Source organism: Canis lupus, chromosome 4 (assembly GCF_048164855.1).
Source record: "Canis lupus baileyi chromosome 4, mCanLup2.hap1, whole genome shotgun sequence".
NCBI lineage: Eukaryota > Metazoa > Chordata > Mammalia > Carnivora > Canidae > Canis > Canis lupus.
The window spans coordinates 30,294,451-30,320,105 of NC_132841.1; the positions used below are offsets into that span (position 1 = coordinate 30,294,451).

General features: G+C 53.3%; 1 protein-coding gene and 1 long non-coding RNA gene across 6 annotated transcripts in view; one reads left to right on the forward strand and one right to left on the reverse strand.

The window, feature by feature from the left end:
* TSPAN14 (tetraspanin 14) overlaps positions 1-25,655 on the forward strand; it is a 55,249-nt gene that overhangs the window by 173 nt on the left and 29,421 nt on the right. The window contains exon 2 of one of the 5 annotated variants that reach the window (XM_072823796.1): positions 9,409-9,582. The exons of 1 other annotated variant lie outside the window; for it this stretch is intronic. The gene's annotated coding sequence lies outside the window, so the exon portion shown is untranslated. Of the gene's footprint in view, positions 1-410; positions 437-9,408; positions 9,583-15,533; positions 15,653-25,655 lie in introns of those variants that run through there. 3 more of the 5 variants (XM_072823799.1, XM_072823797.1, XM_072823800.1) reach the window with 3 other exon arrangements.
* Positions 2,602-6,916, reverse strand: LOC140632114 (uncharacterized). Its single transcript, XR_012029646.1, has 3 exons — positions 6,264-6,916; positions 3,814-3,916; positions 2,602-3,707 (listed from the first exon to the last, which is right to left on the reverse strand). It is a non-coding gene; the product is annotated as an uncharacterized lncRNA (long non-coding RNA).

The following is a 25,655-nucleotide window of genomic DNA, read 5'->3' on the forward strand; positions in this document are numbered from 1 at the left end:
CGGCCTCATTGTCTCGGGCAGCCCCGCGCGCCCTGCGGGGCTGCCCTGCCCCCGGCCCCCGGCCCCCGGCCCCCGGCCCCGCCGCCCCGCGTCCGCGCCCCTGCCCCGAGGCGGCCCCGCGGGCGGCGCTGGCTTTGTCTGTGCGGCGGCCCGCGGGGGGCGGGGGCGGGCGCGGGCGCGGGCGCGGGGGCCGGGCCCGGCCGGGCGCCGCGCGGGGTGGGCGCCGCCGGGGAGCGGCCTGGCGCCGGGGCTCCTGCCGCCCGCGGTGGGTGTGCCCCGAGGAGCGCCCCGCGTGCCCCGCTGTGCCCCGCGCGGGGTGGGGGCGGCCGGGGGCGGCGCGGCGGGGACCGAGGCTTCGCGCTGTCCGTGGAGGCTGTGCCTGGGGGCAAAGCCCGACTCCGGACGCCCTGGAGCTCCGGGGGACTTGGGTCTGCGGGTACGGAGTTGCCTGGTCTCGCCGCCGCTCCTGCCGCTGGGGAGGGTGGTGGTGCGGGCGGGAGGTGTGTGCGTGGAGGGTGGTGGTGCGGGTGGGTGAGAACTGTGCGTGGAGGGTGGGGGTGCGGGTGGGAAGTGGGTGCGTGGAGGGTGGCGGTGCGGGTGGGAGGTGTGTGCGTGGAGGGTGGTGGTGCAGGCGGGAGGTGTGTGCGTGGAGGGTGGGGGTGCGGGTGGGTGAGAACTGTGCGTGGAGGGTGGGGGTGCGGGTGGGAAGTGGGTGCGTGGAGGGTGGTGGTGCAGGCGGGAGGTGGGTGCGTGGAGGGTGGCGGTGCGGGTGGGAGGTGTGTGCGTGGAGGGTGGTGGTGCTGGTGGGTGAGAAGTGTGTGCGTGGAGGGTGGTGGTGCAGGCGGGAGGTGTGTGTGTTGACAGTGGCGGTGCAGGCGGGTGGGAGGTGTGTGCGTGGAGGGGTGGTGGTGCAGGTGGGAAGTGTGTGTGAGGACGATGGTGCAATGGGTAGGAAGTTTGTGTGTGTGTGTGTGTGTAGCAATGGTGGTGCAGGTTGGTAGGAAGTGTGTGTGTAGACTTCAGTCCTGGGACCTCTGGGATGTGTGTGGAGTTGGTCTCCTGCTAGAAGCAGTGCCTGCTGGGGGGAGTCTGGGGGAAGACGTGGGCCCTGGTGGGGGCCTGGCCTCTGGCTGCGGGCTGTGACGAGCGTCTTGGTATGTGCAGGCTCAGTGGCTGTCCCGTCCAGCGTTGCTGGTGTCCGGGGGCATCGGTGTCTGCTCTCTAGAGGTCTCCCTTCTGGGATGGGGATTGCTTGGGCCCATAGGAGTGGGTGTAGCTGCCTGCCAAATCCTCAAAAGTAGCCTTCCTCATACCCTTTAACCTCAAATTAGGGGAAGTTAGTGCCTACTGAGTGTTTAGGCCACCCTTCCCCATTTGTGAAGGGAAACGTGGTGTCTAGGCCATCAGAGCACCCCCAGCATCCTCTATGCTTCTGCATTCAACTAGCCATGTGGTTGGCAGAGGCACCCTTCCTTCCAGGGATCCTCCTGGGCCCTGGCACCCTCAGAATGCACACTCTTCCATCTTGGCCCCATATGTCCTTCTAGCTCCTCTCTGCTATTTCCAAACTTTGTCCTGGTCTGAGGATCCTGTGTGTCTGGCAGACAGGCCACCAGAGGGATTCTCCTCCTCCCCTCCTACTGCCTCATCCTTTGTTGCACTCCACTTTCAGCTGGAGCATTTCTTGATCTCTCTCCATTTCTCCATCTTCAAACTGCACTGCTTGGACCATCAAATGTGACCTTCAGGTCATTTAACAAAAGCATGATTGAGAGTCTATGGGATGCCAGAGGTGCCAGGTGCTGATTGCAGGCACTGTTCCAGGCCCACAACCCTCTGACTGACCTGTAGGAAAGGTCTGTGTGGTCTTAGAGCCCAGGCCGGACACAGGTAGGATGTGCTTGGGGGGGTGGGTGGTGGTGGTTATTGATCTGCCCTTGATCTCAGTCTAAGCGGCATTATTCAGGCAAGCAGGAGGGCAAACCCAGTGGGGCTTCTGGAGGTGGCTGCCCAGAGGAAGAAAAGGCATGAAGAAGGGCCTGTGGAGGGTTGGTTGCCCAGGCAAGTTCCCCTTCTTTACCAGCTGGGCAGCTGTGCTAATCTCCCAGGACAGGTGAGGGTGCCTCCCTTCCCATGCTTGAGTCCGGGAGGATAGAGCTCATACACATGTAGGAGGGGACGGGATGTCATAGTGATTGTGGAGGCCAGGGTGTTTTGGAAGCCCGGTCACCAGGTGCTCAGGGATTTGACGCATTGTCAGTTTGGCCGAGCCTCCAGAGTGCCCTTGTGCCAGTGCTGGGCGACCTGCGCTGGATTTAAAACCTAGCAGAGGTTATGGACAAGCTTACAGCAGTTCTCTGGAGGGTTTGAGAGTAGTAACAGGGGCGCCTGGGTGGCTCAGTCGGTTAAGCGTCTGCCGTTGGCTTAGGTCCTGATCCTGAGGTCCTGGCGGCAGGCCCCTGCTCAGTGGGGAGTCTGCTTCTCCCTCTCCTTCTGCCTCCTCCCCTCCCCTCATGTTCTCTCTCTCTCAAATAAGTAAGTAAAATCATATATATATATATATATATGGTAACAAAGAGTTTATTGAGACTTGCTCTTCATGGACGCGTACACCAAGTGCCATCCTAGAAGCTTCACTCGCATTAACTCACTTAACCTTTGAACCGACACAGTATGATAGATAACATTTATGTCCCATATGATGGAGGAGGACACTGTTCTAGAGAGGTCACAGAGTGACTTGCTCAAGGTCTCCATGGTAGCAGCTCTCGTCATTTCTAATCGAAAGGTGGTCAGTGTGCTGCCCATGGCCAGTCCACAGCGGAACTGGTAGGTGCTGCAGCGCAGGATCCTTTTATCCCCTGCTTCTGAAAGCGTCTCGTCTGTCTGGGCACCTAGCAGTCACCCTTGACCCCTGTTGCATAATTGTTGACATCGATTTTGTCTCCTATGGGCCTGGGAATGGGAAGCCCAGCACTGCCGTGTAGAGAAGATTGGGGAGTGAGTCACGGCCTCTGTCTGTCTAGATAGATCAGGGTCTGCTGTGGTGACAGTCCCCAAATCTCGGAGGTTTATTTACTGCTCACACCCGATCCATTGCATATCTTTCTGTTGTTCTCACTGTGAACCCCTACCGATTAATTGGAATATTCCTGGACACTTGGATGGAGGGACAGAGAATGTGATCAGTCTCCCCCTGGTTCTTAAGGCTTCCGCCCAGAAGCGGCATTTTGCTGGCCGAAGCAGCCATGTGGCCCTAGTTATACGTACAGTGTGGGGCGAGGAAGAGGACTGGGGACATTTGGTGAACAGCACTGGAATGCCTCCCATCTGCCTGCCCTTGTGTCCTCCTCTGGGACTTGTTCTCGAGGCCTGGGTTGGAGTGTCACTGGAAACGTTGATCATAAATTAAAGAAACACAGTTGAGGCAGAAGGTGAATTGAGGTGCCACGGTGGGGTGAACGAGAGTGCGCGTCAGGGTGATACCAGGTAGTCTGTGGAGGCAGCCTGCTTTCCGACCCTGGGCAAGTTATGGGAGTTCCTTGGGTCTTCTTTTGCTCATTCATTTATTTGTTCATGGGCCCAAGGACTCGTGGTGAGTCCCAGGCCGTGGATTCCCCCCAAGCACACGTTCAGCTCCTAGCCCCGTGCTGAGGGCTGTGCACTGGGATGATGACCCTGGATTTCTGTTGCTGGGTCCTGGTGGCCTTTAAAGAGGGATGTTAATGCCCGTGGGAAGGGAAGTGGGCTTCCGCTCCCCATCACAGCCCTGGCACCCCAGCCCTGAAGATTTTGGACATCCCCATGCTTTACCTGTGTGTGGCTGGTAGGGGCAGCCACCTTTTCTAGAAGCAGTAACAGGTAGGTCTTGCTCTTCCTCTTCCATTTCTGAGACCTTGGGGCTGAGCTTGTAGGCCTGCTGGCATGGAAAGGAAAGGTAACAAGGGCACTAAAAGATGGAAACATACGGAGAGCAAGTTTGATTGAGTGTGGGGCTCGGATGGTTCTCTGGCCTAGCGAAGGGGTCAGAACCTCTCTGTTAATTGCAGTTTCCCACTCGAGTCACCCTTGCGGGGTGTTAAAGAGCTAGCCACACTATGGACCTTGCTTTTGTGCTTTGTCACCTGCATGGTCTCTGGTGACTTCCAGCAGGGCCAGGAAGCACTGGAGGTGGAGGTGGTGAGACCCCAGATTCTTCTGTATTGGGTTCACTTCCTGTCCTTACTCCTAACTCCTCCTTTTCCGGGGCCTCTCTGCTTTCCCACCTGGAATAGAGGGCGAGGTCACGGGGGTTTACGGCAGTGGTTGCACTCTTGGCTGCTCAGCAGAGTTCCCAGGGTACTATTTGGCCTAGGTGGATGCCAGTGTTCCTGGTTTGTCTTCTCTTCCGTTACAGCAGTGTCCTCTCCGAATCAGTGTGGGGTATTCATGATGTCTCTACATCCATTTTCTACCTAAGAGCATATTTTTTGGTTCAGACAAGGGCAGGTGCCTGTGTTGGAATAGCACAGGCCCTGGCTGGTGGTGGGAAGTGTTCAGTGCCTCTGCCAGTCAAGCACGAAGACGAATAACATTGTCTGGCTTGTAGGGTAGACAGTGGGGAGGCCAGCTTTCAGGTTGTATCTGCTTTCTAGCTGAGTGACTTAGAGTATCTGTCTTTAATCCTCCCTCCCCCGTATGATTTTCTCCTCTGTAATGAGAGAAGAGTCTGCCCTTTCTGTCTCTCGTGGGGTTACTGGGAAGCTCCCGTACACTAACCTCAGGTCTGAGAAGCAGGACCTGAGCCCCAGGATTAGTGAGGCCCGACGCTCTGGTTGGGGGCTGCTGCTGTCACAGTGACAGCTCTCGGCAGAGTGTTCACTGGAGCTGATTCTGGGAACCCCACTTCCTCTACTCTTGGGCTTGGTGGAGTTGGGTAGGGCTGGGCCGGGCTCTGTTGTGCTGTGGTTTCTCTCTTGGAGGCCTGGTCAGCCGAGCTGCAGTGGGCCTGGGCAGGGTGGGGTTAAACCCTTCACTTCTTGGGGTCTGTTCTGCTTCCCTTGCTGAGCAGCCAGGGAGAAGGTTTCGAGTCCTGGTGTCCATCAGCTGGATAACTGGAGGGACCGGCCCCGCTCTTGTTGGGCTCTGTCAGCGGGCGCCATGTGGCTGCGAGCCGCGGCAGTTGGCTCTAAAGTGGCCTCTGGGATCGTGGGTGAGAGGTGAGTTCCTGGTGCTCTCGGAGACTGTGTGTTCCCTGGGATTTGGGAGAGCTAAGGCTAGGCTTTCCTGGGGGTTAAGACTTGGGGAGACGCAGGCCAAGACAAGGGGCTGGGCAGGGCTTGAGCTGAGAAGAGGTCTGATGACCTTTCTGGGTTTTCCCTGACTACGTGTACCAGCTGCTGGGGCCTGTGCCAAGCTATCTGCAGGGCCCAGAGAGCTTTTAAAAGAGAGGCTTTGAGGAATTCCTAGTCCTGACACCCAGGAGAGAGTCCCTAGCAGCTGCTGGAATGAAACGAGTGTCCCCTGAATCGGTTTCATCATCTACATCCAGAGGTCTGAGCCGTGAGCCTGGGAGGGCCGAGAGCTGGAGCATCTATCTCCCAGGACACATAGCCCAAGGCAGGGTTTCATGCTCACAGTCTCAGAAGCCAGCCCTCTGGGCCACCCGAGAAAAGCCTGGCTTATCAGAAGGTGGCATTAAGGAAAAGAGCCACCTCGTGCTCAGATGTGGGCCTCCCGGGGAGGGGTGACTGGGCCCCACACACCCACTGCAGCAGTTCACGCCACCGTGTGACCTTCAGCAGCAGGAACGTCGTGATCCTCCATCTGTGCCTCCCGGCTGCTGTCACCAACTGCTCTGGAGACAGGCTCTGGTTGCTCATGGAGTGGCTTTTGCCATGAAGAGACCTCCCTCCTGCCTGGCCCGCCTGCACATTGGCGGTCTTATTTCAGGCCGATGGGTCTGTCCCTGGGCCTTGGTGTGGAAGGCCAGCCCCAGCCCCAGGCCAGGTGGGTCCCACCTTTTTGGGTCCCCGAAGGCTTGGAGCTCCATGTTGCTAAAGAGCATTACTCTGACACTTGTTAAGACAGCAAAGCGGACTTGATGTAGGACTACTGCAAGAGAGAGGAGGACTTCTGCTTGGGGTTTTGCAGCGGGGAAGAGAGATTGGGCTCCACCTCAAATACAGCCTGGAAAAGCGGAGATTAATAGCCAAGGGGCAGAGTGGAGGGGGTTGGCGGATGGGGCGTCTCGGAGAGGGTAGGGTGATCCTTCGATGACTGACCTCAGGAAGGCAGGCTAGGGTGATCCGCTGTTACCCCGGGGTTCTTAGAAGCTGAGGTGCTCAGGCATGGAGGGTGAGGGCTTCTGGGCTGAACAGACTCAGCAGGAGTCTCGCGGCAGCTGGCCTGTGCGAGGACGGAGATGGCAGCCCTGGGTCAGGCCTGGCCTCGCGGAGGGCTCCAGAGAGCCTGGCTAAGTCTGGTCGAGGAGAGCCCGTCTGTCAGGGTTCCGAGGCTTGCTCCTGGTCCTCGCGCTGCCCTGAGCTCCTCACTGTCCACTCTTGTTCCTCAGGAGTGGTGGCTCTCCTTGTTTCCAGAAACCTGAGTCCTCCTCTTTAGCATCTCCCGGCTCCTTACTCTCGGCTGCTGGATCACCCCTCAGCACCCGCGAAACAGCGAAGCCCGGGGCCTGGGTTCCCTGCAGCGCCCCCCACCGCCCACCCTGCCACTGGCTCCTGTTGCCAAAGTTGTCGGGGTGCCAGACAGCAGCCCTTTAGGGCTGGACGACCCTCCCTGTCTGGCCCTTGTTCTTTGGCCTCTGTACCCTGTATTTCCTGTTCTCTCCATCCTGGGCCAACCAGTCTGACAACTTTGTGGCTCACCCTCCTCCTAGGGATTGAGCTGCCTCATTTGTCTGAGTGGGACCCAGGGAGGTGCTGTGTGTGGGGGGTGTGGGGGGAACTGTGTACTCCAGGGCCTTCTGGTGGGAGCCCCGCAGCTCCTCCCCCTTCCCCGCCCTTCCCATCCCTGTTTCCAGCCAACCACTCATGCTGCTGTGCTACTCCTTGTTTTCTCTCTGTCCCTCCTCTCAACCTGGTCAGGCCCCACACTGATGATCTGGTTTGGTGTATCTTCTGCTCCTGGGACAGCTCCTGCCTCAGCAGCCAGCTGCTTAGGAAGGAGGCCACCTGCTACTGTGAGAAAGAAGGGGGTCTGAAGAGCACCTGTTGGCTGTGGTTTGGGGGCCATCCTCACTCCTGAAGGCTCCAGGCCAGAAGCTGGCCCTGTACCCTCATAGTCTCCTGAGTCCTAGGTGTTTTCCGTGAAATACAAGCAACGGTGTAAACGTGGACACATTTGGAGGGGGCATGTTGACAAGGGAGTCAGGTGGTGGTAGTGGCGGGGTTTTCATTCCCAGGGGGCAAGGAGGAGGGAGTGGCATGTACCCAGGTGCCGGGGTGGCTCAGGGCCCCTCTGGGTGAGGGCAGACAGATGACGTAGTGGGGCAGGTGCCAGTTGAGGTGCCACAGGACTGGGTGTGTTGAGGATCAGTGCTTACTTAGGGGTGGGGGCCTGGCCCACTCACGCAGGAAGATGCCTGGAGAGGGGCTGGGCTTGGTCTGATGGAGGGTTCTAGTATTCAGGGCAAGAGCTGCTGAGGGGTTGCGGAGGGCTCGCTGAGAGGGGCAGGGACTTGTTTCCTGGCAGCTGAGGTTTGACGGCTCCCAGTGCCAGCCTGATTCTGCTTGTTGTGAAATCTCATTTGTGCTCTTTAATTGGGGGGCTACTAGTTGAACATTGAGCAGCCATCAGAGAGCATTTTCTGGAACGGGGGAGCCAAACATACACTTCGCCCCTTTGCAGCCTTCTTTCTCTGAGGCCTGGGCAGCCTGTGAGCTTGAGGTCATTAGATCTTTGCGGTGGCGGCCTGGGGGTGGTGGCACTAAGTGGGGGCCTAGTTCCGCTCTGGAGGAAGAGCTCCATTCACGAGCCACTCCCTGCCTTCCAAATGGTCTCACCCAAACAGCCTGGCCAATCGTGGTGGTACTAGGCATTGTGTCATACCCTTCAGAAGCAGGAGAGACTGGGATGGTTATTATATTGTTCCTTAGGGGTAAAATCACTTGGAGGAAATACATCAGTGCTTCTGAGTGCAGAGTATTGACATGCAGTTAAGGGAGGCTTTTAAACAACATGTGTGTATCCCTTTAGTAAGAAATAAATATACAGACCCATCTCGCTGACTCCATTTTGCAGTTCCCATTTCCCGAAAGGTATATGCATGGGGTTTAGTGGCTAAGGGATCAGGGTTTTGAGCTGGGATTTTGGAGAAACTGTTTTTAGCCTGTACTTGGAGTTGGGCCAGGCCTAGAAATCTGTTGAAATAGCTTTCTTTAGCTGCTAAAATTGGGATGGGTTCTTACCACTAGGATCTTGAGCCTCACCAGCGGCTGGGGAGGGCCCTGAGAAGGGTCCGTGTCTGAGGCCTGGGATGCCTGAGGCTCAGCCCCACATGCGCACATTGCCTGAAGCTTGGGGTCTTCCAGTCTCCCCAGAGAGGAGACCTGCCCCCAGGGGCCCTCCTTCAAGTGTCTTTTCCGCCTTTGGCAGAATCTGCTCTTGGTCTTCCTGGGAAAACTTCTATTTTGGGACCCAGGGAGGAGTTGTGAGCAGGGACCTCTCTGAGTTGGTCCTCTTTTCTTGATGACAGAGGCTGGCACCCCTTCCCCCTCCTCCCCCCACTTCTCCCCCGTCCTCTGTTCTGGGGAGATACCAGAAGCTGCAGGCGGAGAGCTACAGGTGTGTTTTGTTTTGTTTTATTTTGTTTTGGCTTACAGTCACAAACGTGAGGGATTTTAAATGTCAATTTAGGTTTGACTTTTTTAATTAAAAAATGTATACATGATAAAAAAAAAACCCGCCACATAAAGATACACAGTGAAAATTAGCATTTCCATGCCTGACCCCTTCAGTTCTGCTCCCCTGAGGCCTCCATCACCAGCTGCTGGCTTGCCTAGTCAAGCGTCTCCTCTCTGTACTCCTCTTGTTTATCCCCTTGCTAGTATACTAATTACTCTGTTCTGTACTTAGTGATTTTTACCCTAAAGCTTATCTTGGGATTGCTCCATGTCAGCCCAGTACAGTCCACTCTCCTGTAACATGTTCTTTTGCTGCGTGGTAAACCGTGATTCACTTTGTCAGCCTCCTATTGATGGACGTTGAGGTTGCTTTCAGTACCAATTCTGTCTCTGGAAGCCAAGCTGCAGGAGTGCCTCGCACATGCTCACAGGTCTGTAGTAGACGGCTGGAAGAGGAGTCCCGGCATTGAGTGCTTAACGAGAAGAGAGGCACGTTGTTTTGATTCCAAGAGGGAGAAGGAAAGTTTCCAAGCTTTTTTTCTGAGGGATCTTGTATTTATTTCTGCAGGCAGAGCCCGGAGCTGGAGGGCACACTGTGGGGTGCTGGTGGCCTGGTTCCCAACACGGTCTGGTTTTGGTTCAGCTCAGGTTAGCCTGTCTCCGCAGAGCACCTGTTGTTTGCAGCTTTTGGCTGGGCCCTGTGCATACCCAAAAGTGTGTAAGAGGAGGCAGCCGGAGCCAGGTAAGGTCTGGGGAGGGAGGAGAGGCTTTGCAGATGTGGGTTTGTGCTGGACTTGGGTAGGGGTTTGACCTGGGAGTCTTGGCTGAGAAGCCAGGAGGGGCTCTCGCATCCACTTCCTCCTTCGGTTTCAGGGGTTGGTGTGAGAGTCAGGCCTCCTGTCCTGGCTTCACCAGAGCCTTTGTTGTTTCTGGGATGCCCCCCGCGCCCCTCCCCGTCTCTTGCCTGTTCTGCACTTTAGGCCACTTTGTGTCTGATTGCCACCCTGTGATTTTAAAAAGCCAGTGTGGAAGGCACCTGGTGTAAATAATAGATGGGTTTTCTCAGACGGCTTCCTTTCAGAGCAGAAGCGGGGTGGGGGTGGGGGGTGAAGGCAGCTGAGTTCTTCCTCCAGGGTTGGGCTGGGAGGAGGGAGGGAGGAATGAGAGAGGGTGCTTGTGGGAGCCATGGCCTGGCATCCTCTTGGGACTTCTGGGAGCCCTCCATCCGTTTCCCCATCCCCGTGGCCACTGTGTGCCTCTGAAGTGACCACAGTCATTCCGTCGGTGGCAGGGCCAGTGGGGAGATTTTCAGGCAGAGGAAAGGGGGCTGCTGCGACCCTGACGGAGAGGGTTTGCTGCCGGTGCCCTGCCCCCTCTCTCCCACCGTGGCCATCACTGGCTGCCCCCCGGGGAAGTCCAGAGCGGCCGTGCCCAGGGCGCTGCTGCCTGGGGCTTGGGGCTGCCAGTACAGAGGTTCCCATTGTGGCCTGGTGGCCGCGGGGGCTGACCTGTAGGGCCGAGGGGGTGGGGCCTGGGGAGTGACAGTGGGGCTATTCACAGGCCGCCCTGGTTTCCTGCTGCCTCCCATTGTGGGTTCTTTGCGCGGGGCAGGGAGGGGGGCGGGGGGCGGCCCGGCTGCTGTTGTCGCTGGCCCCCCCCGCTGGTTGCCTCCCCCCCCCCCCCCCCCCCGACGGGGTGGTCACGCCAGGTCAGCCAGGTCAGGTCTCCCGCCAGAGTTCTGAGCAGCCGGGCGGGGAGCGGAGAGCCGAGAGCCAGCGCCCCCGCCCCTGCCGGAGCTCTCCTGCGCCGGCGCCCGGGCCCAGGTGCGCCAGGTGCGCCAGGTGCGCCAGGAGCCGTCGGCCCCAGGCCCCGCTGGCCCTGCGCCTGGCGCGGCCCGGTCTCTGCCCGGAGACTCCACGCCGCTTGAGCCACGGCCATTTTCCTTTGTTCTGCCGCGTCCGCGCTCTGGAACCTTCGGCGGCGGCGGCGGCGGGCGGGCGGCAGGCGGGGGTGGGGGGCAGCAGGCAGGGGGGTGGGAGCAGGCAGCAGGGTGGGGGGCAGCAGGCAGCAGGGTGGGGGGCAGCAGGCAGGGGGAGGCAGGCTGGGGGGCAGCAGGGTGGGTTTTTTTTTTAAGATTTTATTTATTTATTCATGAGACACACACACACAGAGACATAGGGAGAAGCAGGCTCCATGCAGGGAGCCCGACGTAGGACTCCATCCCGGGTCTCCAGGATCAGGCCCTGGGCCCAAGGCTGCGCTAAACCGCTGAGCCCCCCGGGCTGCCCCAGGGTGGGAAGTCAGCAGGCTGGGGGGGGGGCAGGCTGGGGGGCAGCAGGCAGGAGGCAGGTGTGCAGCACCAGTGGAAGCCCCCAGGACAGGAATCTTCCCACTGAGGCAAAGATAGGCGGTCCCCTGGCTGTACTCGGTTCTCCCAGCTGTACCCCCATTCCCCCAGGAGTGTCAAGATCTGTTTGATTAGAGGTCACCCCTCCTTACTGGATCAGAATCTTGGTGACTTGTACAGTGGGGGCCTGGAGAGATCCCACCTGTTAGTGGCCACTGAGGGGGTGAGAAAGATGAGAGGGCGAGAAAAACACACAGCACCTCGGGAGCACAGGCCTCCTGGTCTTTGACAGGAAAAGCTCCTCCCAGGCAACCAGTGTGGTCTTCCTTGGCTCTGGCCCCCCTCCTCCGTGGAGTCCATGATCAAGTCCTGGGAGGAAGAGCTCCTGGCAGTTAGTGGCACAGGTGGTTGAGAAAGTTTCTTTTTTTTTTTTGGTCTCTGTTTGGTTGTGGGGATTGTTCTCCCAGCTGCCCCTTCATGTCCGCCTGTGTCTCACCTCCCTCAGGTTTTGGTGGGCGTAACAAGAGCTCCCTCCTGGGGGGGGGGGCGATTTCACCCACATGGGGGGTTGCAGGCAATGCTGAGGGCTACTCCCTGGCACCTTTTTCTGGAGTTGTGCCCACCCCAAGCCAGAAGTCTCTTGCTTTGCTTTCTAAACCGCAGCCAGACTCTGAACAGTCACCTGCCTCTGAAGTAGAGTTGTTTTGCATGAGAACGAGTAATTTGCACTATTTTTCTTGTGTTTAGAATTTTATCTTACCCGTCCAAAACCTAGCCATCTTTGAAATCAGCCTGGCTCGTTGCAGGGGAGGAAAAAGAATTTTCCCTCTGCCCTTCTTGGTTCTTGACTGAGAGCTCCTGTAATAAGAGATAGATGAGCAGGAGAAAAACAGAAGTTGAGTAACAGGTACACCTGCTTCCGTGAGAGCGATCCAGGAGAACTTGAGGAACTCCCTGAAAATGGCCCAAGCCGTCACCTTAAATATGTTCTCCAGCTACTGACACAAGAAAGATGATTGGGGCTGGGAGAGAAGACCTGGAAACAGGATAAGATTGTTATGCAGATTTAAGTTGGGCTTTGTCTCCCGATAAGAGTTTCTTGTGATTTAGTGTCACCCTCCTCTTCCTGGTGCTGAGAGGAGACACCCTTTCAAGTGGAGACTTACCTTGTAAATGTAAATTTCCCTTCAGTAACTTCTACGTGGTTTTCAGAGCTTTTCCCCTGCTTGCTGTTTTTTTTTAAAAATAATGAGATCAAGATAATCCTTATGCCAGAGAGGCAGATTTGGGGGTTGCAGATCCTGCTCCCCTCCTCATTAGCCAGGTCTCACAAATTAGGGAGTGAGTTCCAGCCCTGGACAGGGTTGCAGTTTGGAGTGTTTGTCATTTCGGCACATGCTGTACAAGACGCAGCAAAAAGAGCTAAGTTTCCTTTTAGATGCATTAAAACGCCGGTGCTGCCTTGATGGTAGTTGGACGCAGAGGGGTTGGGAAAGGTCATGACTGCAGCAGCAGGTGCTCTGGAAAAAGCTCATGGAGGTGCAAGGCTGGGGAAAGACAGCTCTGCCACTTGCTCGCTCCGGGTGACCTTGGCAGTTTTTCCATGGGCTCCGGTCTCGGAAAATGCAAGGGTTGGTTGCACAGATGAACTGCCGAAATTTTTTAGCTATGACTCTGAGTTCTTTGATTTCTAATTCCAAAGTGATTGGTCACTACCTTGACAGCCCCTCTTGCTAATTCAGGATCTCTTGGGGGAAGAAAGTTTATCAGATGGGATTAACGGAAGGCATTTCTTAGGTTCTTGAGGGGTGGTGGTGATGGTCAGCCTCCGCCGATGTCTGTTTTTTTATATAGAAGCCCACCCACCCCAAGGCCTAACCTGTACTGTCAGTTCTCAAGGGCTGGGTGTGGCCGAGTGAGTCCCCAAGGCCCGCATTCCCTTTTTGAATGGTGGACTCAGGGGAAGAAAGCAAAAGCTCTGCATTTTACCTTCCCTTAAAGTGAGGCCAGGCTGTTTTAAGGAAAAACAGAAACATTGACAGAAAGATACCCTCTGTACATAAATAAATATTCCCTCTCTTCTTCCTGTGGGGGGGGCTAGGTTTAACTTTTATCTCTAAGATAAAAGTTGTAGATCCCAGAAGCCAGAACTGTCTCTTTCGCTGGTGCCCCTTCAGGATTGGTTTCTGGCCCTTTATCTGCCTTTCCCCACCCAGCCTTCATCCCCTGGGCCTCCTGGGCCTAGCGGCCCCAGTGGCTTTCCTCCCATTGTCTGCCTCGCCAGGATCAGCCTCCGTGTCACTGCTCTAGGCAGTGTGTTCCTGCCAGACGTCACGGGAGGCCTTCTTGGAAGATGCCCAAGAGGCAGGGAGTCCAGCTTCTCTAGTCACTGGGTTACATTAGCCTCCACAGCTGTGAAATGGGAATAAAAATAACCTGTAAGGATCCAGTGGGATGCATTAAAATACCAAAGTCCCAAACTACTCCAGGAAAGCGGATTACGCACCCGGAAATCTAATCGCAACCAGGGTGGGTGGACTTTCCTCCCAGGACTTGTCCTAAGGCTTGTCGCTTTTCTCTCAGGTCCTCTCCCTTCAGAGCACTGGCCACAGGCCTGTCCTGGGCAACACCTGGGAGTTGCGTGAGCAGCTTTTGAGCTGCTTTGACATTTTCACAAAATTCCCAGGTGATCTGCATACACTTCAAGTTTGAGAAGCCCTGGCTCAGGCACCTGAGTTAGGCTGCGCCTGCCTGTTGCCTGCCTGTTGCTCTAGCACCTTCCTCAGTCTGTTTTGTGGTTTTGCAGACCGCGCCCTCTTGCCCTCCTGAAAGTCGTCGACTTCACACAGGTCTGGCAGCCCTGACGGCCCTGCCGGCCCTGCTGGCCCTGCCGACTGGGCTGTGCGGTTTCCAGCAGCTATCCCTGGGTGCGGGGAGGGGGACCCCCGGGGGGGGGCCCCCAGGAAGCCCCTCTGCCGGCAGCTGCGGGCACCTCCTCCAAGCCTGCTGGCGAGGTCATCCTTGGGGCACGGAGCCGAGGGGATAAGAGGGGGTAATCGGAGCCCTCCTTTGTGAAGGGTGGCAGGGAGCCTCCCTCAGCCATCTGGTGCCACTCGCCCCGCCCCATCTGTCCCAGCTGGACGACAGGATCAGAATCAGGTTGTAAATGTTGTTTTTTCAATAGAAACACAAAACATTCTCTAGAAGGAGGTTATGGTGTATGTTGAAGTTCAAATGAATAGTTCAGAAAGGACCACACGTTTATTTTTGTAGCAGAACAAAGTTTGAGGTCTCCCTTGATAGCACTAGGATCGCCTGCCCACCTCGTTCTGGGGGGGTTTGGGGGCGCCAGTCTGCAGGCTGGAGGAGACAGGGCTCCCTGCACAGCCACGGGCGGGGGGCGGGGGGGAGGCTGGCCTTCTGGGACTCTGCTTAGGGACTGAGCTGCTAATCTGACCCCTCTCAGCCTTTTCCAGCAGTGTCCCACCATTGATTTGCATTAAAAAAAAACTACCCCCCCCCATTCCTTTTCTCTTTGTGTTTTTGGGGCACGAAGTTTTCTTTATTTTTTTCCTAGCAGGCTTCATTTTTCTTAGCTTGTTTGGGAAGTTTGTTTTGTTTTCTTTGCCCTGTGAACCTCCCCCCCGCCCCCACCCCGGGCTGTTTGCATTGCTGGGAGGAAGCCAGAAGCCAGGCCCTGCCCTGGCCTCAGGCCTCAGAGGGCTGCGGACCCGAGCAGGATTCCGGGGTGCTCCCAGTGCTGTCCCTGGAGTGAAGTGGGTTGGTTGTCTCAAAACACAGTATTACCGTTAGCAGACTGTGCAATTTTGGGTACAGAGATTTTTGATATTTTGGAACCACAATCTTCAGGCATTTCAGGCATGGAAAGTGGGAGGAAAGGGAGGCAGTGTGTGTAATTCTAAGTCTCTTACATAGTTTTGTGTGTCGGGGGTGAGCCGGGCGCGCGCAGGGCAAACTCCTGCAGAGAGCACACTGCAGATCTGGGCAGGCCCAACCCTCCCCGGAAGGGGTGGCCAAGACGCAGTCACTGGAGCAGAGCTGACTTCTCCCCACGCGTGGGCCCCCTCATCACCCGGAACGTGTGCTGTTGGGGCCCCAGCGGGGGCAGCTCTGCGGGGGCAGCCGCGCCCAGTGTCTCATCCACAAGGCCTGGCCCTGAGCTGGGGCACCCCCCGGGTGGGGTGCTGTGGGTGGGACAGTTGGGGGGTACTCTGCTGAGCTGCAGTGTGGTGTCCCCATGTCAGGGCAAGTTGGCAGCTGTCTGGAGGCGGAGCTCTCACCTCGTTCACCTTTAATCCATCATTGCTGTAGAGCATTTCCTGACCAGCTTCCCGCCTCCTCCTCCTTCCTTCCTGCGGGCTCCTGCCCTCCAGCACCTTCAAGACTCCGGGATTCACGGAGGGTGGTGTGGCCCCAGGCCCCTGAGTCAGGCCCGGGTGTCAGGGTGAGTTCTCGGTCTCCCCAGCCTCATTCTGGGTGCCTTGCACACAGCAGGTGCCCAGACATGTAGAATCAAGTCTGGGGTGTTTGTCTCCCACAACAAAAGCCTTTGCACTGGGAGGGACTGGCCTAGCGGGTTTGCACACTGGAGGATTCCTTGGCACACCTACGCCAGCCTAGGGAGCCCTGCGCCGGGCCCTTAGTTGAGATTTCAGGGGGGCCTGGGGTGCACCCCGAGCCTCCCGAGGTCTGCACCTCGCAGCGTGTTGGCCTCCTGGGGTCTTGCCCACGTTGGAGATGTCACTGTGAACGGGGTCCAGATGCTCCACGTTGTGTGTACTACCCGCTTCTGGGGGCAGACGTTTCAAGAACTTAGGGCTGATCGGGGCGCCAGGCCCCAAGGCAGCGGGGGCTCCCCGGCGTCTGGCCAGCCCACAGCTTCACCTGCCACCGCAGAGGGGACGGCAGCTGGGAAGACAGGGAGGTGCGGGGCCTCCTTTCCCAGCTTTCTGAGAAGTTGGGGGGCAGCAGCTGTGGGTGACTAAGCCCTGCCTCACCTGGGTGGGCCTGCACATCTGGATGCTGCCCGGTGAGCTGTGGGATGACTCATCCTCAGGATCTCTCCCGGGGCCCCAGGCTGGTTGTTTGACCTAAGGTTGTAGTTCTGTTTGTTGGTGTTTGTTTCTTTGTTTAAGGAAAATGGCCACAAGCTGTACATTTTGATTTGAGGCTACTTATTTTGTAGAATCTCTCTTAATCAGGGCAGACCCGGTGACTTAGCGGTTTACTGCCTGCCTTCGGCCCAGGGCCTGATCCTGGATCGAGTCCCATGTCGGGCTCCCTGCACGGAGCCTGCTTCTCCCTCTGCCTGTGTCTCTGCCTCTCTCTCTCTCTCTCTCTCTCTCTCTGTGTCTCTCATGAATAAATAAATAAAATCTTTAAAAAAAAAAACTCCCTTAATTGGAATTTCTTAGATTTTTCCTTCGGATTAGATTCATGTTCTGTGCTTTCATCAGGGATACCACAGAAATGTGTCCTCTCTTGGAGGGACCCACGTTGGCTTGCCTCATTACGGGTGATGGAAACCGTGATGACTTAGTTAATAAGGTGGGCTCTGCTGGGTCTCTCCCCTGCTGAGTTACTTTTATGTTCTCTGTAATTAATAAGTGTCCTATGGGGAGATACTCTGAGACGACATAAACATGCTGTTTCTCATCAAACTTTCATCAACTTGTTTTTAGAACCTGTTCCTGTTTGAAGGTGTCTCCCAGATTCACATGTTGAAATCATGACCTAAGCCCGGTGACTTAGGTCATGAGGGAAGAGCCCTGGTGGATAGGATTAGCACCCTTCAGAGAAACGCCACAGAGCTCCCTTGCTTCTTCCTCCAGGTGGGGGCCCAGCCGAAGGTCCCAGCTTGGAGCCTGGAAGAAGGCTTGCTCAACCATACTGGGGCCTTGATCTTGGACCTTGGATCCAAGGATCCTTCTGGATCTTGGATCCAGAACTGTGAGAAGGAAATTTCCCTTCTTTATGAGCTACCCACTCTGTGCCACTTTTTTTGTAGCAGCTGTAACGGACCCAAACAGAACCAACGGACCCAAACACTGATGATTCTTTTTTTTTTTTTTTTAAGATTTATTTATTTATTCATGAGAGACACAGAGAGAGAGAGAGAGAGAGAGACAGAGACACAGGCAGAAGGAGAAGCAGGCTCCATGCAGGGAGCCCAATGTGGGACTCGATCCTGGGACTCCAGGACCATACCCTGGGCCAAAGGCAGGCGCCAAACCACTGAGCCACCCAGGGATCCCCCACTGATGATTCTTGACAGAAGATTCTGGACAATTTCTTTCTGTCCTGGTTGTCGAACAGTGATATTTTATTTCCATGAATTCCTTTCTACATTCATCATTTGGCATTCTGCTGTAAAGAACTTTCTCTTCTCCGTTTATGTATCCACGTATTTATGTATATCAAAGTGGACTCGCTGATTCTTATTTTACTCAGTGAGTTAAAAATCCACTTACTATAATTGATTATTCTGATGCTCAGATTCTTCCAGATTTGGCCAGCAAGGGTCCCTTCACACTGACTGCTGTGAAGGACAGCTCTTAAAAACATGAATTTCCAGGTCTGTCACAGTTCTATTGGACTAGTCTCTCCGTGTGCAGTTTGGCAAGCACTCCTTGAGTGATTCTCATGTTCTTTGGAATTTGGGATCCTCTGGGCCAGACCCCTCATTTTCAAGTGTGTGCCTCACGGAGCCTCCCCTTTTCCTCCCAGACTCCTGAGATGAGTGACCTGCTCTGTCTGTCTTCGTGCTGGGTTTCTGGGTCAGAATTTCTTTGAACAAAAACTCCTATAGCTTACAAAGTAATAAAAATAGTAAGTTTGAAAATCACTGGATGAAGTGACCTCCATTCCAGGCCCAGCATGGCTCCCGCTGAGCCCTTGGCTCTCCGCTTCCCTCCTCCGACCCACTTCTCTCCCTCCCTCTGCTTCTTTCCTGGTGACAGCACTAAGGTAGACAAAGGTCTCACCTCTCACCGGATCGACAAGGAGGCCCCTTGGTGCGCCTTAGACTCAGCAGGTTTTGGGTTGTGGGTTTTGGTGGTGGAAACTCCTAATGCTGTGTTTGCTAAAGTTCAGGGTTTCATACAGGAAACCAAGTGTTAGAACCCCAGGCTCATGGGGGAGTGTGCTGGGGCTTGGAGCTGGTGGCCTGGGCTTTTCCTGGACATCCACATGGAGGCCATCCCTTGGGCCTCCAGTCTCTGAACACTGGGAACCTTCCTTTTCCCACACCTGTGTACCAGCAGGGTGCTTGTGACCCCGTGTTAAGGGAGGGTGCCACCTTCATCCTCGTGTAGCTTTATAGTGTCTTGCCCTGAGGAAGAATCAAACTTCTGGATACCTCTGCGTGGCTGCTGCCACCATGTCAGTTCACACTGTTTCTGGCAGACCCTGGCCATGAGGAGTTGGGCCCTCAGGGGAAAGGGCTAGAGCAGGGCATAGATGGGGCTTCTGACTCTGAGCATGACTCAGAGAGCAGTTGAGAACTTGTGGATCTGAGTCCTTCTCATTGTGGGTGGCTGTGCCTTGGGGCTGAGGCCACCTCACTCTTGTGGGCAATGAGCCAGCCCACTCTGGCCTGCCTTTGTGACCCTCTCTCTCACTGGAACCTATTCCCATTCCATAGTTACCCATCCCTTCCTAGACTTGTCGCCTGAGGCCTGCCTCTTTCTTTGGCCTGAGAATGTTCCCCAGCACCCAGTGAGCCCTGAGGACTCTCTTTTCTCTCTCTCTTTTATTTTTTTTATTTTTTATTTTTTTATTTTATTTTTTTTATGATAGGCACACAGTGAGAGAGAGAGAGGCAGAGACACAGGCAGAGGGAGAAGCAGGCTCCATGCACCGGGAGCCTGACGTGGGACTCGATCCCGGGTCTCCAGGATCGCGCCCTGGGCCAAAGGCAGGCGCTAAACCTCTGCGCCACCCAGGGATCCCTCTCTCTCTCTTTTAAAAGATTTTATTTATTTATTCATGAGAGACCCAGAGAGAGAGAGGCAGAGGGAGAAGCGGGTTCCCCGATGTGTGATCCCGGGACCCCAGGATCACGCCCTGAGCTGAAGGCAGGTGCTCAACCGCTGAGCCCCCCGGGCATCCCATCTCGTCTTGGGTGGTAGGGATGTCCAGGGCTTAAGCTGTGTTACCTGGAAGTGCAGCAGGACCCCCAGCTCCCTTGGAATCCGGCTTCCCTTTCCTGGGATGGGCCTTGATTAGGCCAGATGCTGATGCTGGGGCCTTGCAAGCCATGTGGAAAGGTCGAGCCTTGGTGAATGGCTGACTGGAGAGTGAGTGAGAGAGGAGACAGCAAGGGTACTGTGGGGGGTGGGGGTCCCAGCTCAGGTTACAGGTGGACAGTGCTGCTGGGTAGAGCATAGTTCAGCTGGGACGTCTGCTTAGGGTTCTGCGTGGCCCACACCTGGGTGCTGGCAGGGTTGCGTTCCTTTCTGGATGCTCTGGGACTGATCTACTTCCAAGTTCATGCTGGTAGTTGGCAGCATTCAGGTCCTGACTGTTGCAGGTTTGAGGTCCTGCTTCCTTGCTGACTGTCAGCCAAGGCTACCCTTAACTCCTGCTCCACACGTGGCTCCTGGATCTGGGATCCAGCAACAGGGCACTGCATCCTTCTCCTGCTTGGAACCTCTCTACTTCTGCCCTCAGCTGGTGGGAAGCTCTGCTTCTAAGGGCTCGCATAAATTACATGGGACCCACTTGGATAATTTCACAGTTTTAAGGTTGATTGATCAGTTATCTTAATTACATCTGCAAGTTTTTTGTTTTTTGTTTTTTTTTTCCCTTTCTTTTATATGGTGATAAATTACGCTTCCTGGTTTTTCACTTTGCTCAGTAAAAAGATGGCAACTAAAAGTATTTTGCAGTCTTCCTAGAGATCTGGGTGTAAATGGGTGGATTGGGACACACCTAACTTAACTTTATTATAGAACTCCACAAAAGTTAAAGAGACTTTTTATTTATTTATTTTTGAAGCTTTATTTATTTATTCGAGAGAGAGAAAAAGAGAGAGCCAGTGGGCAGGGTAAGGAGCAGAGGGACAGAGAAAATCCTCAAGCAAACTCCTCTCTGAGCAGGGAGCCCGACCGTGGGGTTCAGTCCCAAGACCCTGAGATCACGACCTGAAGCCCAGGGCGCTTAACCGACTGAGCCACCTAGGTGCCCCAAGGTAAAGGGAATTTTTAAAAAGGAATCTGTCTACAAGGACAGGAGGAATGGGAGAAGAAATGACAAGAAAAAATTTGCCAGCCAGGAATAGATGGATGAGTGACCCAGTTTAAAATATGGAAGTTGGTGTCACCACATTGTTATTTTGGGTTTGGGGTTCAGAGAAGCAGCCGACATGGCCAAATGTAAGAATTAGTGGAAAGTAGCTGACATGGTTAGATACTTGGTTTACTTTCTTTCCTCCGTGATGCTTGGTGACACCCTCTCCCCTTTGCTGGACATTGGAGATTTATTCTTTAGAAGGAAACACCAGGGACCTATGAAACTCTAGGGATTTCTGGAGGTGCATATGGAAGACCACATCCCAGCCTTCTACTTCCATTTGGCTTCCAGGGAGGAGAGTCCTCATTGAGGGAACCTGAGTGGCCTAAGAGGAAAGAATTAGTGAAGCCAACAACAAGGATTTCCCAGCAAATTCTGGATCAGCCTACACAGAAACTCACCTGCCCCAGAACTCAAGGCTTCTAGCTAGTTTTTAGGCATTTACCCTTCCTCATGACAATTATTTCGTTATGAGAAATACCAACATCTGAAGAAGATGCCTAACGTGAAAGGAAGCAAAACAGAGAACAAAGAAAGTAACTTGAGAGAAACATCCTATTTAGAAAGAACATTTTGAAAAAAATTAGACCTTTTCCCAGAGATAAGAGAAATCTCCTATCCATGAAATAAGAACAGGGCCCTATAAAAAAGGATATTTTGAAACCAAAATGATTAAAAGTTTAAAAGATAAGGGCAGGACAAGAGTATCAGACTGATTAGAAGGTAAGATTCAAGGAACTAGTCTTCTAGGAAACAGATAAAAAAAAAAAAGATAAGATGAATAATAGAGCAGAAGGATGAGGCAGGGTTCCCATTACCTAATAGGAGTTGCAGAAAGAGAGAAATTCAGTGAGAAAAATGATCAAAAAAAATTTTGCCTAAAAGGATACTGGTTTCCATATTGGAAGGGCTCATCAGATGCTGAGCCAAGTGGACAAAGATGAACCCAGACCAGTACCCTGAAGTTTCAGTGTGCTGGGGAGAAAGGGATGACCCTACAGCTTTATCGAGAGAAACACATCAAACATGCGGATCAGAAATCCAAGTGGTTTCACAGCTTCTCGGTACGCTGGAATATAGAAGAAGGTAGAGTGACACTCCTGTCATTCTCCATGAAATTGATTTCCAGTTCTGTACACAAACTTCTGTTCAGGAATGAAGATAGACTAAAGCTGTTTTCAGGCATACTGTGCCTTTTGCGCTGAAACGTTTCTTCACCAAGGGGAGCAAAGACTGGATCTTTCACGGGCTGTATCCCGAATTGAGGTAAGGGGACTTCTGTGCACCAGTCCAGATCGAACTCCATAGGCTCCAGGGAAGTGTTCTTCTGGAAGAAGAAACAGAAATAGAACATCTAGTGTGAATGAACTTACTGAGAGGAGACTTGGACAACTGGCATTGAATTTGGGGTTGAATATTGAGAAGTTTAGAGGAAATCAAACAGAAAAATAAGAGAATTATTAACTCCAGAGAACAAGAAGTTGTGCAGGAAAAGTAATTATGGTTTATATGGTTCACTTTGATGGCAGAAGTGGTCATAATAATGTTAACTGTGAAAATCACTCTAGCCATGGCCAGAGTTTAATTGGGGTGGAGGTACAGGAAAGGAGAAGAGTAAAGGGGCCTGGGGGCCAAGTGGTTTCTGGGGGAGTAAAAAGAGTCCCCTCATTTCCTTCCAGGGTAGGAAGTAGGTAGGTAGTACCTAGACCTGGAAAGCCAAGGAATAGTAACACAGGCCTATTTATTGTATACAGAAATTTCTAAGAGCCATTCTATGGGGTATAAATATCAAGACCAGCTAACAATTGAAAGGGTCCCCTGGAAAGGTGAAGGGAGGCCTGGCTTAGGTTCTGTTTTTTGTTTTTTTGTTTTAAAGATTTTTAAATTTATTTATTCATGAGAGAGACAGAGGGAGAGAGAGGCAGAGACACAGGCAGAGGGAGAAGCAGGCTCCATGCAGGGATCCCAACGTCGGACTGGATCCTGGGCTGAAGGCAGCGCTAAACCACTGAGCCACCCGGGCTGCCCTGTTCTTTCTCTCAAAAAACTTTTACAGTAATTGTTTCTTAAAGGAAGTTCAGGCATGATCTTGAAAAAAAAATTGAAACAGCAAATCTAGAATGCATGACACACCATAAGAGGAGGTGTTGTTTCATGAGGCTCAGTTGCACCTGCGAGTATGTGGGCGCTGGCTTGATTTTGTTAGTGTGTTTCGTACTGTGGGTCACGGTGAAAATGTGAAAACCAGTGTTCAGTGGTTTCTCACTGCCAGTTCACTTCTTATACTTCTGAACTGTTCCAACTATTTTACAGTTGAGCATGTGCTTTTTTTTTTTTTTAATTAAAAATAAACAGGGAGCTAGGACGCCCGGGTGGCTCATTTGGTTAAGTGTCCGGCTCTTGGTTTCAGCTCAGGTCATGGCCTCAGGGTCTCCTGGGATCCATCGAGCCCTCAGTTGGACTCTGTGCTCAGCTGGGAGTCTGCTTGAGGATTCCCTCCTTGTGCTCCCCTTGCCACGTGCACACACACTCTCTCTCTCCAATAAATAAAATCTTTAAAAATAAATAAACAGGGAGAGGGAGAAGGAAGGAATCGTACAGGTTGAAATAATCCCAAGGTAGACCAGCCCTGTCTATAATGCCAGTAGAGGTGATCACGTTGGGGGGCCAGTAACCTCTGAGATTGACACACCCTCTCCCCAGCAATGGCCAGTTTGCATTGCAGAGGTGGTCATGGTAAGTACAACACTGGAGATGTTTTTCCAGAACCACTTAGAAGTCCACCGCGCCGTGCAACCATTTCCATACTTTTATATTCCATTTTGGCCTTCAACCGCATGGTTACAAATTGTTCCATAATTGCAAACCATGATGTTCAGATTTCATACTTAATGCGTATTCTTTTTTTCCGCTGTTGGTTTATTTTCTGGAGGCAAATTCTTAGTCATGACTTTATTGGATTAAGGGTGTGACTTTTTCGTTTTTTGGTTTTGAATATGGTGACCATATCACTTACCCAAAGGTAGTAGCAGTTTACTCTGCATCCCAGCAACCTGGTACGAACTTGCCCATCCTCACCATGGGCTTGTCAGTAGTAGGATGGTGATTTTGTTGGAAAGTGTAACATGAAGTAGGGTCTCTGGATTGTTTTTAGGTTTCACTTCTGGGGATGTGTTGGTTATTTTGCCGTGTATTGGTTATATTGTCCTTCCATTTCATATAATGTCCATATCCTTTGCCCTCGTGTCTAATGCTGGGAGTCTTTTAAGTATGGATTTTTATATATTGTAGATTTTTACCCTTCGTCATAATCGCTGCAGCTGCTGAAGACATCATTGGTGTTCCCTTTAAGATAATGCTACCTTTAATTGTATGGGAATATGAACACTGTTTCATATTGGTATTTTAATACTTTTATTTTTTCCTGTTGGCTCAAAAGTGAAGGTGATGTCCTGAAATGCTGTGTTGTGTGTGTGTGCTTGCAACCTTAAATATTTAGATTTATTTTGGCTTATTAGTTAGCTCCCAGACTGCTAGCCAGCTCTCTCAGCACTGTTAAAGGATTCTAACCTTCCCCCTTGTTTCGAGAAGTTGATGTTTTGACAAACAACATGCCTCCTATTTGCCATGTAAACGCTTTATTCTGTTTTAATAAGTTCTGGAACGGAGACAGTTTGAGGGCTTGGAATTAAATTTTTCTGATGGTGGTTTTCTGTGTATTTCTACATAATACAAAAGCTACAGAATAGCTTTTGGAGAGTCTTCTCTGTTGCAGTGATAATTAGTATTTGTGAAAAGTTGATTCATCTTTTAGGATATTTTGTTATTTTGCTAAAATAAGATTCTTTGCGTGTGTGTGTGTGTATTTTAAGGTTAATGGCCTTGATTGTTTTTTTTTGTTTGTTTGTTTTTTAAAAGATGGTATTTTTAATAATTTCTACACCCAGCGTGGAGCTCAAACCTACAACCCCAAGATCAAAAGTTGTATGCTCTACTGACTGAGCCAGCAGGTGCCCCTAAATGGCCTTGGTTTGAATTGAATTTGTTGCTGGGGATCTAAGTTCTGCTTTCCTCTGATGTAACTTGGTTTAGGAGATACGGTGAGCTGTCAGGGACACAGTCACTTTGGAGTCATTTCTGCTGAATGTTGAGTCAGATCTGGGTTCTAGTTGCCGCCCCAGTGCGTTTGTCCACCTTGGGGTTCTTTGTGGGTAACTCTCAGGTTGGCACCTCAGGTGTACCTGTGCGTTCTTTTTCCTTCATTGAGGCGGTGAAGCTGCTGAGCCAGACCTCTAGAGCTCAGCACTGGCCTTCTCCAACTGAGGCTCCACCCAAAGGGCCCTGTGTGGGAGGATGTGGCGCAGCCTGGGGTTTAAACAGACCTTCCCCTTGCCTCCTTCAGTTTATACTCTGGGATGTGCCCCTATGGAGACAGGATCTTTTGGTGACATTGCAGTTTAGGATCTGCTTCTCCACCCCCTGGCCAGCAGAGTAGAGAGCTGTGCAAGAGCCCGAGGCAGCTTTTTCCTTCCTGCTCCCTAGGTTCCGTAGGGGCAGGGAAGTGGGGTGACTCTCCCCACCTCGTGGTTAGTTCAGTGCCTTATCGTCCCATGGGGAGGACTAAACAAGTGGGTGAAGAAAGACTGAACTGCTTCCCCTCCCCGGTTTCCTCATTTGTGAGTTGGGTGGGGAAATAGTGTCATTGGGACATCCCCACCCCCAGGCCTCCTAGAATTATCTTGGTTCAACAGAAATGGTGTGATGCCCGGTGTGAATGCTCTGGGATGGGCCTGGCAGGTGTTTAGGGGATGCGTCGGAGTGTGGTACGTGGATGATGTGGGTGTTTCTAGTCCTTCCCGGTGTGGACCTGGCTAGCATTGTTCCAGATGGCTCAGTTTCCAGGAAATAAGGGCTGGGAGTTTATGTCCCAGTTGTTGAGATTCTCTGGGTGTGGGTTTGGAGCCCGACGTCTATGAAAGCAGAGATTTTCCTGGGCGGTTGTGTGTGTCTGTGGGGTGAGGCCTTCGGGACCACATGAAAGAGGGTGAAACCTATGGTGAGGGAGGAGAGATCCCTCTCCAGAGCCTGCAGGCCATGAAGTCCCTGCGGCCTGTGTTCTCCACCGTTAATAGGCCAGAGCTGGAGAACAGGGGTCT